At 37.1% G+C, this 12,880-nt stretch overlaps 1 pseudogene; it reads right to left on the bottom strand.

Annotated features, from left to right (window-relative positions):
* Nucleotides 1-2,260: 2,260 nt before the first annotated feature.
* Nucleotides 2,261-6,702, bottom strand: LOC102851639 (annotated as a pseudogene).
* Between the last annotated feature and the right edge of the window lie 6,178 nt (nucleotides 6,703-12,880).

Here is a 12,880-nt window from a genome sequence, read left to right as displayed (position 1 = left end):
ACTTTTTTTTATTTCCTGGCTGCTGGTACAAAGAGTGTTGACCGTGGAGCTGAGCAAACTCAAGCTGTGAACAATCTCAATCTCTTCGCCATCCATCCTGATGCTACCAATTGGTCCAGTGGTGAGAATCTTTGTCTTCTTGACATTGAGCCTCAGTCCACACTGAAGGCTGCAGTCCTTGACCCTCTGCAGCAAGTGCATGAGGTCCTCCTCAGATTCAGCAGGCAGGGTTGTGTCATCTGCCACTAACCCTGACGCCACACTTCTCCTCATAGAGCCCAGCCTCTCGGATAATCTGTTCTGCATATAGGTTGAAAAGGTATGGAGATAGGACACAACCCTGGCATACACCCTTCCCAATTTTAAAGCATGTGGTGTTACTCTGCTCTGTTCTGACGACTGCCTCTTGGTCCAAGTATAGGTTTCGCATTAACATGATTAAATGTTCTGGGATTCCCATTCTTCTCATAGTCAGCCACAGTTTGTTATGATCCATGCAGTCAAACGCCTTTGCATAATCAATGAAACACAGATAGAACCAAACTTTACCTTGTCTTGCACCATCCTCAAATTTTCTGATATGCTCAAGATAATTACAGTCTCTGTGCCAATTTACCTTATTGAAGGTCTTCCTCTCTCTCTCTGATCCTCCACCTTCCCCAGCTAATGTCTTTTTCCAAGGACTGACCCCTCTTGGCAACGTGTCCAAGAAATATGAGATGAGATGTCACCATCCTTGCCTCTATGAGCACCCTTCTGTGACTTCTTCCCAGACAGACTTGTTTTCTCTTTTAGCAATCTGTGAGATATTCAGAACTCTTCTCCAACACCAAGATTCAAAAGCATTAATCTTCTGTCATTCTAACTGGTCAGCTTTTGTTGTTTTTAGAAGAAGAATCATGGTTAAAAATGATCCTTGCTGCTGTGAAAATAGGAAGCTAATGGTGAGTTGGAGGATGGGTAAAGGAGAAATACAATGAATACTGTAAAGATCAAGACAATAAAGGGTCAACCTGAGAAGAAATGATGCAAGCATAATATGACTAGTGCAATTCGCAAATAGGAACAAGATATTTATAGCTTTTCATAAGTGGAGGGTGAAGGGGAGAAGGGGGTGGAAAACAAGAAGGGGAGAAATCACTAGGGCAGCAGAAATTAGTGGATAGATGGGGAGTGTGAAGGAATAGTTAAGATGCAGTGGGGACTGGATGAGACGGGATAATAAAAGGCATTGATCAATGGTAAATAATTGTATAAAATGCAGTGTATATGAATGACTGTATGAAATGCAATGTACATGAATAAGACAGTTAAAAAGAAAAAATATTTAAAAATTTGGGTACTATAATAAGACAGTATGAACACAAACTCTATTTTTTTCCTTGCCCTTTTATTTTTTGTTTACTTTCATATGATCATTCATGTATGTTTTATGATATTAATTACAATTGATCAATACCTTTCATCATCATGTTTCATCAAATCCTCACTCTACTTTGTCTATTCCTTCACTTCACCCATCCATCCTCTAATATCTACTGCCCTTTCCCCCCACTTCCCCCTTATTTCTCCCTTCTTTCTGTCCTTCCTATTCCCCAATTGAACAGTTCTACATATCCTATTCCAAGTTGCTAATTTCAATATCCATATTGTCCATTCTTCCCCGGTTGAAGATCCTCCGTTACCTGAACACTATTTTCTACACTTACTGAGTTAGTGACCCAGAGCAAATTAGCTAACTTGTCATAACCTGATTTCACCTCCCAGATATGGATTATGTAGTTGTGTAAGGTAATATATGTGAAATGGGTGGTATTATAAAAGTTCAGTATAATTTAGTAATTTTTACTTTTATTATTGATATTTTCTTTCTTCATCATTTTCCTTGCCTCCCACAACCTTCTATTTTTATCCTTCAACTTTTCCTTTCAATGATGGTTTAGCAGAAACTGAAGGTTAGATAAAGCCATCAAGGTTCTTGGGAATAGCTTTTTTTTAGAAATTTTTTTCTCTTTTTTGTATTTTTTCTTTGGGTTTTGTTTGTTTTATTTTTGGAGTTGTTTGGGTTTTGGTTGGTTCCCCCACCCCCACCCCCTTCAGCTAAATTACCAACTTCTTGATGTACGTACAAAAGAGACTCCTTGGGTTATTCTTTTTGACATTGTAAACCTCACGAAACTTTCTGAATTTCTTTGTAGAACTGGTCATGTATTAGCCTTTCTTTAAGCTCAACTTGCCTTATCTACTCTAAAGCATACCCTCAACTATTGATGTGTGTAATGGAAGCAAGTCTGTGGGCCTCCTCCAGAGACTCCACAGGAGGGGTTGGCTTGGACTCCAGCTGCAGGTTTGGGTACAGGCTGCAGGTGCCTGCAGAGCACTGTGTACTTGCTGCACAGAAGTAGGTGGCCGAGTCTCCAGGCTGAGAAGATGCGATGTGCAGAGAAAGGTGTTTGTTGCTTTTATTGAAGAAGACTGTGAATCTTCCGTCTTCATTTGTATTTCTAATTGAATTTATAGATATTATTAATGCAGGACCTTTAGTAGGGTGCTTTTTGTACCAAAAGAAATAATCAAACAGATTATTATTGTAATCACAGTTCAAAATGGAAACTTCTCCTTCCTGAATCTTCAAAGATGAAGGATTTTGCTTAACCTGCTGGTCATCTTTCTCCTTCGATTGACTATTCACCCCTGATGGGAAAGAAAATAACAGATTTTAAATTTTATTTTTCAAGTCCCTGAAGAAACTCCACTTGAGCCAAAAGAAATAGAACACAACAAACAAGACACCTCTAATCATCTCATCTCCTAGCCTTGCAGTGTATCTTAGAGTTTTGCAACTATTTTAAAATTTTCCATCCACAACTCACAGGCCAAGTGAAGACACAGAATCATCAATAATGTTCTCAGGAGTTTGTGCATTCTTCCTCTTTAGATTAAGATTCTTTTCTCTTCGTCCTCAGGCAAGAGTATATCTAGCCTCTTGCATTTACTTATATTACTTTCATTTCTTTCCACAAGCCCTCCTCTTTCATACATTAAAATGTTTGGGTTGGGTTTTTGGTGTTTTTTTTTAACTTTTCTTTTGGTATGGGGGTGTGTGTGTGTGTCTGTATGTGAATGTTAGTTGTTTTTAGGGAAGGAAATACTGCCCTCTTTAGTACATATACAGTACATTTCTGAAAATGCTTTTCTATAAATATTAGTTTATAATCTCTCCTCCAAAAAATGTTAGAAGGAGGGATTGTAAGGGAAGGAAAAGTTTTCAGAGGCCATTAAACTGAAATTTCTCTTTTTTTTTTTTTTGCATTGTAGGAAATAATTGAGATTAACAATAACATGCACAATTATATTAGGTCTGTCATATGAATTGTCATTTGATATCCTGACCACTGTTTTTATGAATATTGATTGTGGATCCCAGTACTTGTCTTATTTGGAGTCTCTTTCCTTTCCAAATAAACTTGGCAATTTCCCTTTCAATATCCTTAAAAAATTAATTTAGTATCTGTATTGGGATTGCATTGAACATGTATATGGCTTTTGGTAGGATTATAATTTTCACAATATTGAAAATAAACAATATTTTCTATCCATGCACAGGGAAAACTTTCCACTTCTTTAGATCTTTTATTGGGTCTTTCAGAAATGTTTTGTAGTTTTCTTTGTATAGACATTTTGTGTCTCTAGTTAGGTTCACTCCCAAGTGTCTCAATTTGTGGTTGGCCATTGTAAATAGTATTGCTTTCTTGGTTTCCTTTTCTGAGTTCTCTTTGTTACTGTAGAGAATTCTCACTGATTTTTGGATATTGATCTTATTTATATCCTGCCATTCTATTAAATTGATCTACTAGCTCTAATAGGTTTTGTTGTTGAGTTCTTTGGGTTTTCTGTGTATAGTATTATCTGCATATAGTGACAGTTTCATTATCTCTTTGCTAATATGGAATTCTTTTATTTCTTTCTCTTGTTGTATTGCCCTAGAAAACACTTCCAATACTATATTGAATAGAAGTGGTGACAGTCAGTATCCTGGTCTGGTCCTTGTTTGGAAGGAAAATGCTTTTAGTCTTTCTCCATTGAGAATGATATTGGTTTTGCACATATAATTCTCACTATGTTGAGGAAATTCCCTTCCATTTCAATTTTGCTAAGTGTCTTTATCAAGAAGGGGTATTGGATTTTTGTCAAATGCCTTTTTGCATCAATTGCTAAGATCATATGATTCTTGTTATTTGCTTTGTTAATATAGTGAATTACTTTGATTGTTTTTCTTATGTTGTACCATCCTTGCATACCTGTTATGAATCCCACTTGGTTATGATGAATTATTTTTTAATATAATTCATTTTGTTAAGTATTTTTGCATCTATATTTGTGAGAGATATTGGTCATTTCCTTGGAAATGAACATCATGCTTGGAAAGGCAGAGAGCTGATGAAGGAAAGGAAGACCCTCAACCAGTGTATTGACACAGTGACTGCCACAATGGGGCTAGTGTGTCAGGAAGTATGAGGATGGAAGAGGCTAGAACAGGATTCAGATCTGTCATCTGTTCATAGAGTCTCTATGGGTTGTACTTGATACAATGGTACCCAGTAACAACAACAACAACAACAACAAATCTATGACTAGAATGATTGTACTGGTTTTTTAATTGTCCTCCAAAGAGTTATCTTGAAATCTTAATTCCTGGTAAATGTGACAATGACTTTATTGGGAACAGATCCTTCTTGGTGTAAGTCATCTCTAAGTCTACTATGAGCTCAAGTTGAAGTAAATCAGATCTTAATCCTTTGAGTGCTTTTATCAAAGAGGAGTATAGACACAGAGATAGAGGAAGAGAGCCTACAACAACAAGGAAAGGAAAGGACCTGATGGGGAGTAGGGGGAAGTATATGAACTTTGTAAGTAAAGCAGTATAGAATTAAAAACAAAAATAAAAAAACAACAACAGCATCAAAAAACTGTTACTCAAAGACTGCCAAAGATTTATGGAGCCATCAGAAGCTTAGAAAAAGGTATGAGACAGTTTCTCCTTGACGATTTTCAGAATGAATAGAGGTAGCTGGTATTTTATTTGGAATTCTAACTTCCAGAACTGTGAGGTAAAAAACCCCAACTGATTATTCAAGGTCATGCTTTGAATACTTTGTGGCAGTATTTGAATTCATAAAATATAAAATTACTTTGCAGTAATTTTTATGGCAGTTGTAGAAAATTGATATATCACCTGTTTTCCCAACCCTATCCGTTTCCCCTCCATGTTGTCACTAGTTGTGTTGTTGTTGTTTGACATCTAAGCTCATAGTTGAACTTCCAGGAGGTTTTCAGGTGCTGTAAATCACAGTGAGTAGAGTGTTTCTCTTTCTCCCTCAGTGCAGCTGGCACAAGCTGAGTCTTCATTGCCTTTGTGTTGGCAGCACAACTCTTCTCCACTAGGTTACCAGGGCTCCCTACATTACCACCTGACTTATTATAAAACATCAAATCAGTGCCAACTTGTGGAGACTCTCTGCATAGGAGTGATCTTGACATCAATTTAGAATTCCACTAGTCACACAGTTTCAAGATGGCCCAAATGGTTAAACTTGCAGTTACTTATATAGGCATTACGCAGATGACACAACCTTGCTTGCTGAAAATGAGGAGGATTTGAGGCCCTTATTGCAGAAAATCAAAGAAGACAACCTTTAATAGGGATTGCATCTCAATGTCAAGAAAACAAAAATTCTTACTACTGGACCAATAGGAAGCAACATGATACATGGAGAAAAAAAATTTGTCAGTGATATAATCCCACTTGGATCCATAGCCAACACCCTTAGTACCAGCAGTTAGGAGATTGGGAGATGAATTGGGGAAATCTGCAGTCAGGAACCTCTCCAAATTATTGTAGAGTAATGATATAATTGAGAACTAAGGTGTACCTGGTTCAGGGCATGATCTTTTTAACTGCCTCTGAAAACCTGTTAGAGGGTCAGCTATGGCTTGGTTCTGACTTTACAGTACACAACAACAATATATAGTATAAATACATGCATGCATTAAATTTGCCTTTATCAACTCTTTATCTGCAGGTTGATAACATCCCACACAGAGCTGTTCAGTGAAGCAGGGCACCAGAGAAGCACCAGCCACAGGTTTGAGTATGAGCTGCAGGTGCCTGAGGAGCACTGTGTCAAAGGCACAAAGGTACGTGGCTGAGTCTTCAGGCCGAGATCCAGTGATGTGCAAGTAGCTGTAACCTTTCTTACTATCAAAGATAACTCTTAAACGTCCTTTTCTTTCATCACTATTTGAAAGTAATACAAACAGGACTTTGGGGCTTTTGCTTGGTTCCCAGAGGTACCAGTGTAAGGCATAAAAAGAATTGGAAGGGAAGCTGCAGGTGAAATTGGTGCTGTCTTCCTCCAGTATCAGCAGCGACTGAGGATTCTGTTCCACATTGACTTTGCTGCTCACTCCTGTTTGGAAAGACAAGGTCAGACATGAAAATCAGTCACTCTACTAGGATTACATTTTCTTTATACATTTCCAAATAAAGTCTGGATGAATTAGAGGTGCCTGGCTGCATCTTATTTCCTTATTTTCTCTTCTCTCTCCAGGCTACTAAGAATGTATTCAATAACTCTAAAATTTACCCCCAAGATGAAGCCACAAATTCAGTAGAGAGATTGCTAAGAGATTCTCCTCCATTTTTCCCACCCAGGAATGTTTTGCAGCTGAGAAATGTAGAAGCAGTCTGCTTTAGAAAATAGCACTGTGAGTCTAGTTGTTCGACCAATCAGACATAAGCTCCTGCAAATGTGTTAGAAACACGTACACCAACCAATTCTGTCCTACTTTCAGTTTCCTGTGATTCACAAGGAGGAATCAAGCACTGCCTTTTTGAGACAAATTGCATAAATACTGTGGAAATCCCTTAGAAAGCAAAAACAGTTGACAGCTGTTAAGAAGTAGACTGCCTCCTTGTGGGTGCTACTATTCAAGTTTAGATGGACTTTTAGGTAGAATGATAGTCTATGCTGCAGAAAGCACTCAGAATAGGAATCCAATTATGGATTTTTGTCAAGACTTTTTGAAATCTCTTGAATCCCCTCACAATAGAAATGTGCTCATATAATATGTGTTATGTACCAAATGACCTTTTGCCTTACATACATTATTCTAATACAAGAAAACTAAAATGTTAAGGAATTTAAGTAACTTAGTCAAGGTTGATTATCTGGTAAGAGGCATAGTCAAAATTAAAACACACAACTATCTGGCTCAGGAGTTCATGTTATTAGGAATCTGCTAAACCACATTCATAAGTGATATTCACAAATACTGTAAATGCTAGAAATTTACCAATGTATATAGTATAATGACTGTCTACTTTGTGGTTGTTTTTTATAATAACTAAAAAATAGGAATAATTTAAATGTCCTTTGGATGTTGAGTCAATAAGAAAAATTAGTATATGTGGAGAATGGAATATTACTCAAGTACAAAGGAATTAAATGCTTATATACGCTACATCAGATGATATGTGAAAGAAAGCAGACCCAGAAAACCATACACTGAATTATTTCAGTTGTACAACATGTTAAAAAATGGGTCTATAAACAAAATATTAACAGTAGCTTTTTGTGTTTCTTTGGAATGAGTTCTCTTTTTGATGGGGGATGTTTTCAGGGTGATAAAATATTTTAACTGGATTACAGAAAGGTGGCCCAACTTAACACATTTATTAAAAATCATTGAATTGTATATTAAAAAAATCTGTAGATTTTTAAAAACACATCAGTGAAATGTATAAGAATTATGTTCTCTCTTGCCTGTGTATAATGTTTGATTCAACATACATATATTTGCTTGAGAGGGATTTTGTCTAGGCTTTACCTGCTTTGAAACGCATTTGGAAGGCTTTACAAAATGATACAAAAGCAGTATTCTCTGCTCTTTGTGATCTCAGAATATAGTTGGAGAAATAAGATGTGTCTAGAGAAATTTGATAGTATCAGAAAGAATTAAATAGAACTTCTTTGGAATATAAATTGCACATCTGGGAAATTGATAGTTTGAATTACCTTTAAACTTTCTCAAGGAAAAAAGTAACAGAAACAGCATAGCTCCCCTTTTCAAAAAGGAAATGCAATAAGGATTAAACTGTTATGGTTACATATGTATACAAAAGTATATATATTTAACATAATAGTTGTCTAATTTGTGGTTATTCTTTATAATAGCTTCAAAATAGGAACAATTAAAATGTCCATCAGATGTTGCGAAGATAAAATAATTTAGTATTATCTATAGCATGAAGCACTACTCAACAGTAAAAACTTTTACAAAGCCTTACTAATGTCTTCTAATTTAGGTACTTGAATTAGGAAACTTTGCCTTCCTAAACTCAGAACTTATATCATGTTCTGAATAATGGAAGGATTGGACTTCCTCTCAATGACAAGGTTCTAATTCTCCTTCCCCAGGGAGGAAATGCAGCCATGGCTAATCAGTAAAGAAAATTCTGAAAAGCCTGAATAATGTATTCTCATTTAGAAACATTAGGAAAATATTTAAGGATGGCTGCTAGACAAAGAGGTCATTTCAACTCGAGTTTCTTTATCCTTCAGATGTCAACAAATTATGTAGAGATTTGACAGTGAGAATGTGACCAGTGAGAAAGCCCATGTGTTGAGAAGCTTGTTTCTGATGACAATACAAATATACTGATAAATACATCCAACTACTAGAGAGGCACTTTATAGAAAAATGTTCATCTACAACAGCAAAGAGAATCCCTACAACTACTAGGGTGCAAGGATGTCAGTTTACCAACTTAGGTGCATCAGATCCATGCAAGGACTTTTCAATTACTTGTGATGCATCCAGAAGATGGACAATGAACAAAGATGATGGAATAAAAATGTACTTTTTTTTAAAAGTTGTGATATTGGAGAAAGGTGTTGAATACCCCATGAACTACCATTAGGCCATCAGAGCTATTTGACAGCTTGATCAAATACTATTTTTATTTCTAACTTTTTGAGAAAGCTTCATACTGCCCTCCATGGTGGTGGTACCATTTTACATAGCAGTGAATGAGAGTTCCAGTCTCCCCACACTATTGCCAGCATTTATTTTTCCTGCCCTGTTGAATTTTGCTATTGTTGCTGGAGTAAGAAAGATCTCATGGTTGTTTTGATTTGCATCTGATAACTAGGGAATTTGAACATTTCTTCATGTGTTTGTCATCCCTCTGAATTTCATCTTTGGTGTCCATTAATATCTTGGGACCATTTTGTGATTAGGTTGTTTTCCTTTTTCTTATTGAAGTGCTGGAGTATTCTATAAAATTTAGATATGTGTCTTTATCAATCAGATACAACACTGTCAAGTATGTTTTCCCATTCTGTGTTCTTCCTTTTTATCCTATGGAGAAGAATTTTTATGTGCATAGGGATTTGAATATAGAAGGTCCCACTCAACTATTTATTCTCTCCTGGCTGTAGGTTTTTCTTTATACTTGGAAGTCTATTCATGCCATAGATTAGGACTTCAAGAGTTGTTTTTAATTTTTCTCTGATGAACTTTACAGTCTTTGGCTTTAATCCTAGGTCCCTGATCCACCTTGAGTTAGTTTTTCTTTATGTATGAGGTGTGGATCTTGCTTCAGTTTTCTAGAGATGATTTTCCAATTTAGCTAGTACTCTTTGGTAAAGCAATGTTGTCTCTCTGGAGACTCAGGTGCATCTGATACTGGCAATCACTTGTTATGCATCAGAGAATTGGACAATGACTAGAGAGGATAGAAGAAGAATTGATGCCTTTGAGCTGTGGTGCTGGAGAAGAGTATTGAGGGTACCATGGACTGCTAGGAAAACAAACAGATTCATCCTAGAAAGGGTTAAACCGGGTGGCTCCTTGGAGGCAAGGATTCTGAGGCTTCATTGACATACTTTGGGTATATTGTAAGAAGGGATCGGTCCTTGGAGAGAGACATCATGCTTAGGGTGGAGGGATGTCACAAGAGGGGAAGACCCTCTATAAGGTGGATTGATTCAGTGAAGGGAGTACTTGGGATGGGTGTATTGAAGACAGTGCGATTGGTACAGGACAGAGCAGAGTTTAGGGCTGTTGTACATAGGGTCGCTATGAGTTGCAAGCAACTCGACAGCACATAACAACAACATTTGTTAAAGAGGGTGTTATTGCTCTACTTAACTAATTTCAACTCCTTATCACAGATCAATTGACCATAGGTTGCTGTTGTTAAGTGCTGTTGAGTTGACTATGATTTATAGTGACCCTTTGCACAATAACTATGAAACCTGCTCTATCCTGAGCTAATCTCACTGTCTCTGACACACCTAACCTCATTAACCGAGTTATTGTGTCAATAAATCTCATCAGGGGTCTTCCTTGCCTGCACTGTCCCTCTACCCTTTCAAGCATGATAACCTTCTCCAAGAACTGGTACCTCCTGGCTACATGTCCAAAGTATGTGAGACAGAGCTTCAAAATCCTTGCCTCCGAGGAGAAATTTGGTTTCACTCTCTCCAAGACAAATTTGTTAGTTCTCTTGGCAGTCTAAAGTATGTTCAATATTCTTCTCCAGCACCACAGCTCAAAGGCATCAATTCTTCCTCTATTATCCTTAGTCATTGTCTAGCTCTCTGATGCATAGCAAGGCACTGCAAAGATCATGGCCTGGGTCAGGTGCATCTTAGTCTCTATACTGATATCATTGCTCTTCAGTACTCTGTAGAGGTCTCTCACAGCAGATATTCCTAATTCAATTTATTTGTTTATTTCCTTACTGCTGATGCCAAGAGTGCTGATTGTGAAATTGAGCAAGCTGAAATTGTTCCAACCCCAATTTCTTCTCCATCTACCATGGTGCTGCCAATTGAGCCAGTGGTGAAAATCTTTGTCTTGTTGATGTTGAACTTCAATCCATAGTAAAGACTACAGTCCTTGACATTCTGCAGCAAACACATCCAGTTCACCTCAGTTTTAGGTAACAAGGTTGTGTCATCTGCATAACAGAGGTTGTTGATGAGTCGTCTTCCAATTCTGATGCCACATTCCTCCTCATAAAGTCCAGCCTCTTGAATGATCTGTTCTGCAACAAGATGAAGCTGTTGACAATTTCAATCTCCTCTCCATCCATCATGACACTACCTATTGTTCCAACGGTAAGAATTTTTGTTTTCTTGCCATTGAGATGTATTTCATACTGAAGGCTTCATTCCCTGATCTTCTGCAACAAGTGCTTTAAGTCCTTCTCACTTCCAGCAAGCAAGGTTGTGTCATCTGCAGAATACAGGTTATTGATGAGTCTCCAATCCTGATGCCACATTCCTTTTCACAGAGTTCCGTTTCTCGGTTAATTTGCTCTGCATGCAGATTGAATAGTTATGAAGAGAAGATACAACACTGACAAACTGCTTTCCCAATTTTAAACCATGCAGTGTTCTCCGTTCTGTTTGTACAGCAGCCTCCTGTTCCAGGTATAGGTTCGCATGAACACAAATTAGTGCTCTTGGATTCCCATTCTTCTCAATGTGAACCACAACTTGGCATGATCTGCACAATCAAATACCTTTGAATAGCCAATAGAGCACAAATAGACATTCTTCTGGTATTCTTTACTTTGAGCCAGAATCCATTTGACATAAGTAATGATATCCCTGGTGCGACATCTTCTTCAAAATCCTGCTTGAACTTCGGGCAGTTCCCTATCGATATAGTATTCTAGCCATTTTTTAAATGATTTTCACCAACATTGTGCTTTCATGTGATATTAATGATATTGTTCTATAGTTTCCACATTCAGTTGAATCACTTTTCTTGGGTAATAGTCTTTAACTTGAAGTTCATATGATCTGATATTACTAGAATCATTGCGTCTTTTTGTGATTGCTGTTTTGAGTCACTATTGATTCTTAGTGCTTTATGTGCAAAGGCATGTGACACTATTCCTGTGCCATCTTCACAACTGTTGCTCTGTTTGAACATATTGTTGTAGCCACTGTGTCAATCTACCTCTCTGGTCCTTCTCTATTACGATTAGGGTTCGTGTATTTTCTTCTTTACTTTCACATTACCTATTATTTTATAAGCTTCTTTGTGAATAGAATATATCTACTTTTTTTTTTCAATCTGACAACCTCTGAGTTTGAATTATATATATTTTATCTCTATATATTTGAAGTATGCATTTATATGCTTGGGGTGAATGCACTTTCTTATTTTAGTTTACTTATTTCACTCATCTATTCTTTGTTAATTTTCCCTTGCCTTTCTTAGATTAGCTCAATATTTCCTATTGGTTTATTAGCTACAATTTGTTATTTTATTTTTCATGATTAATGTAAAGTTTCCAAGTTTTATTTTTCATTTATAAGACTACTTTCAAATAATATACTATCACTCATAGAAAGACTTTTGGTGGCTGAGTAATTTCATTAAGGAGTTGTGTTGCTAATTCCTTAAGGACTAGCCTCACAGGTGGTTCAAATCCACTAGTGGCTCTGTGGAAGGAAAATGGACAATGTCCTCCAGGGTATTTAATAACTGGTCAGGTATGAGTTGGCTCTGACTCCACAGCTATCTATGACTTTGACTTTTGATCTATGATGTAAGAATTATAAAATAGTATATCTTCAATTCAAGCAGGGTTGTCACCTGCATAACACAGATTGTTGATAGATCTTCCACCAATCTTGACCCCACATTATTCCTCAGAGAGCCCAGCCTCCCAGATAATCTGTTCTGCATAGAAGTTGAAAAGGTATGGAGACAGGACACATTGCTGACATACGCCCTTCCCAATTTTGAACCACGCAGTGTTTCCTTGCTCTGTTCTTACGACTGCCTCCTGGTC

Source organism: Elephantulus edwardii, unplaced genomic scaffold (assembly GCF_000299155.1).
Source record: "Elephantulus edwardii isolate Elephantulus edwardi_28Jun2011 unplaced genomic scaffold, EleEdw1.0 scaffold00026, whole genome shotgun sequence".
Classification (NCBI taxonomy): Eukaryota; Metazoa; Chordata; class Mammalia; order Macroscelidea; family Macroscelididae; genus Elephantulus; species Elephantulus edwardii.
Note: the sequence above shows the minus strand (reverse complement) of the source record. Positions and strands in the feature narration are given on the sequence as shown.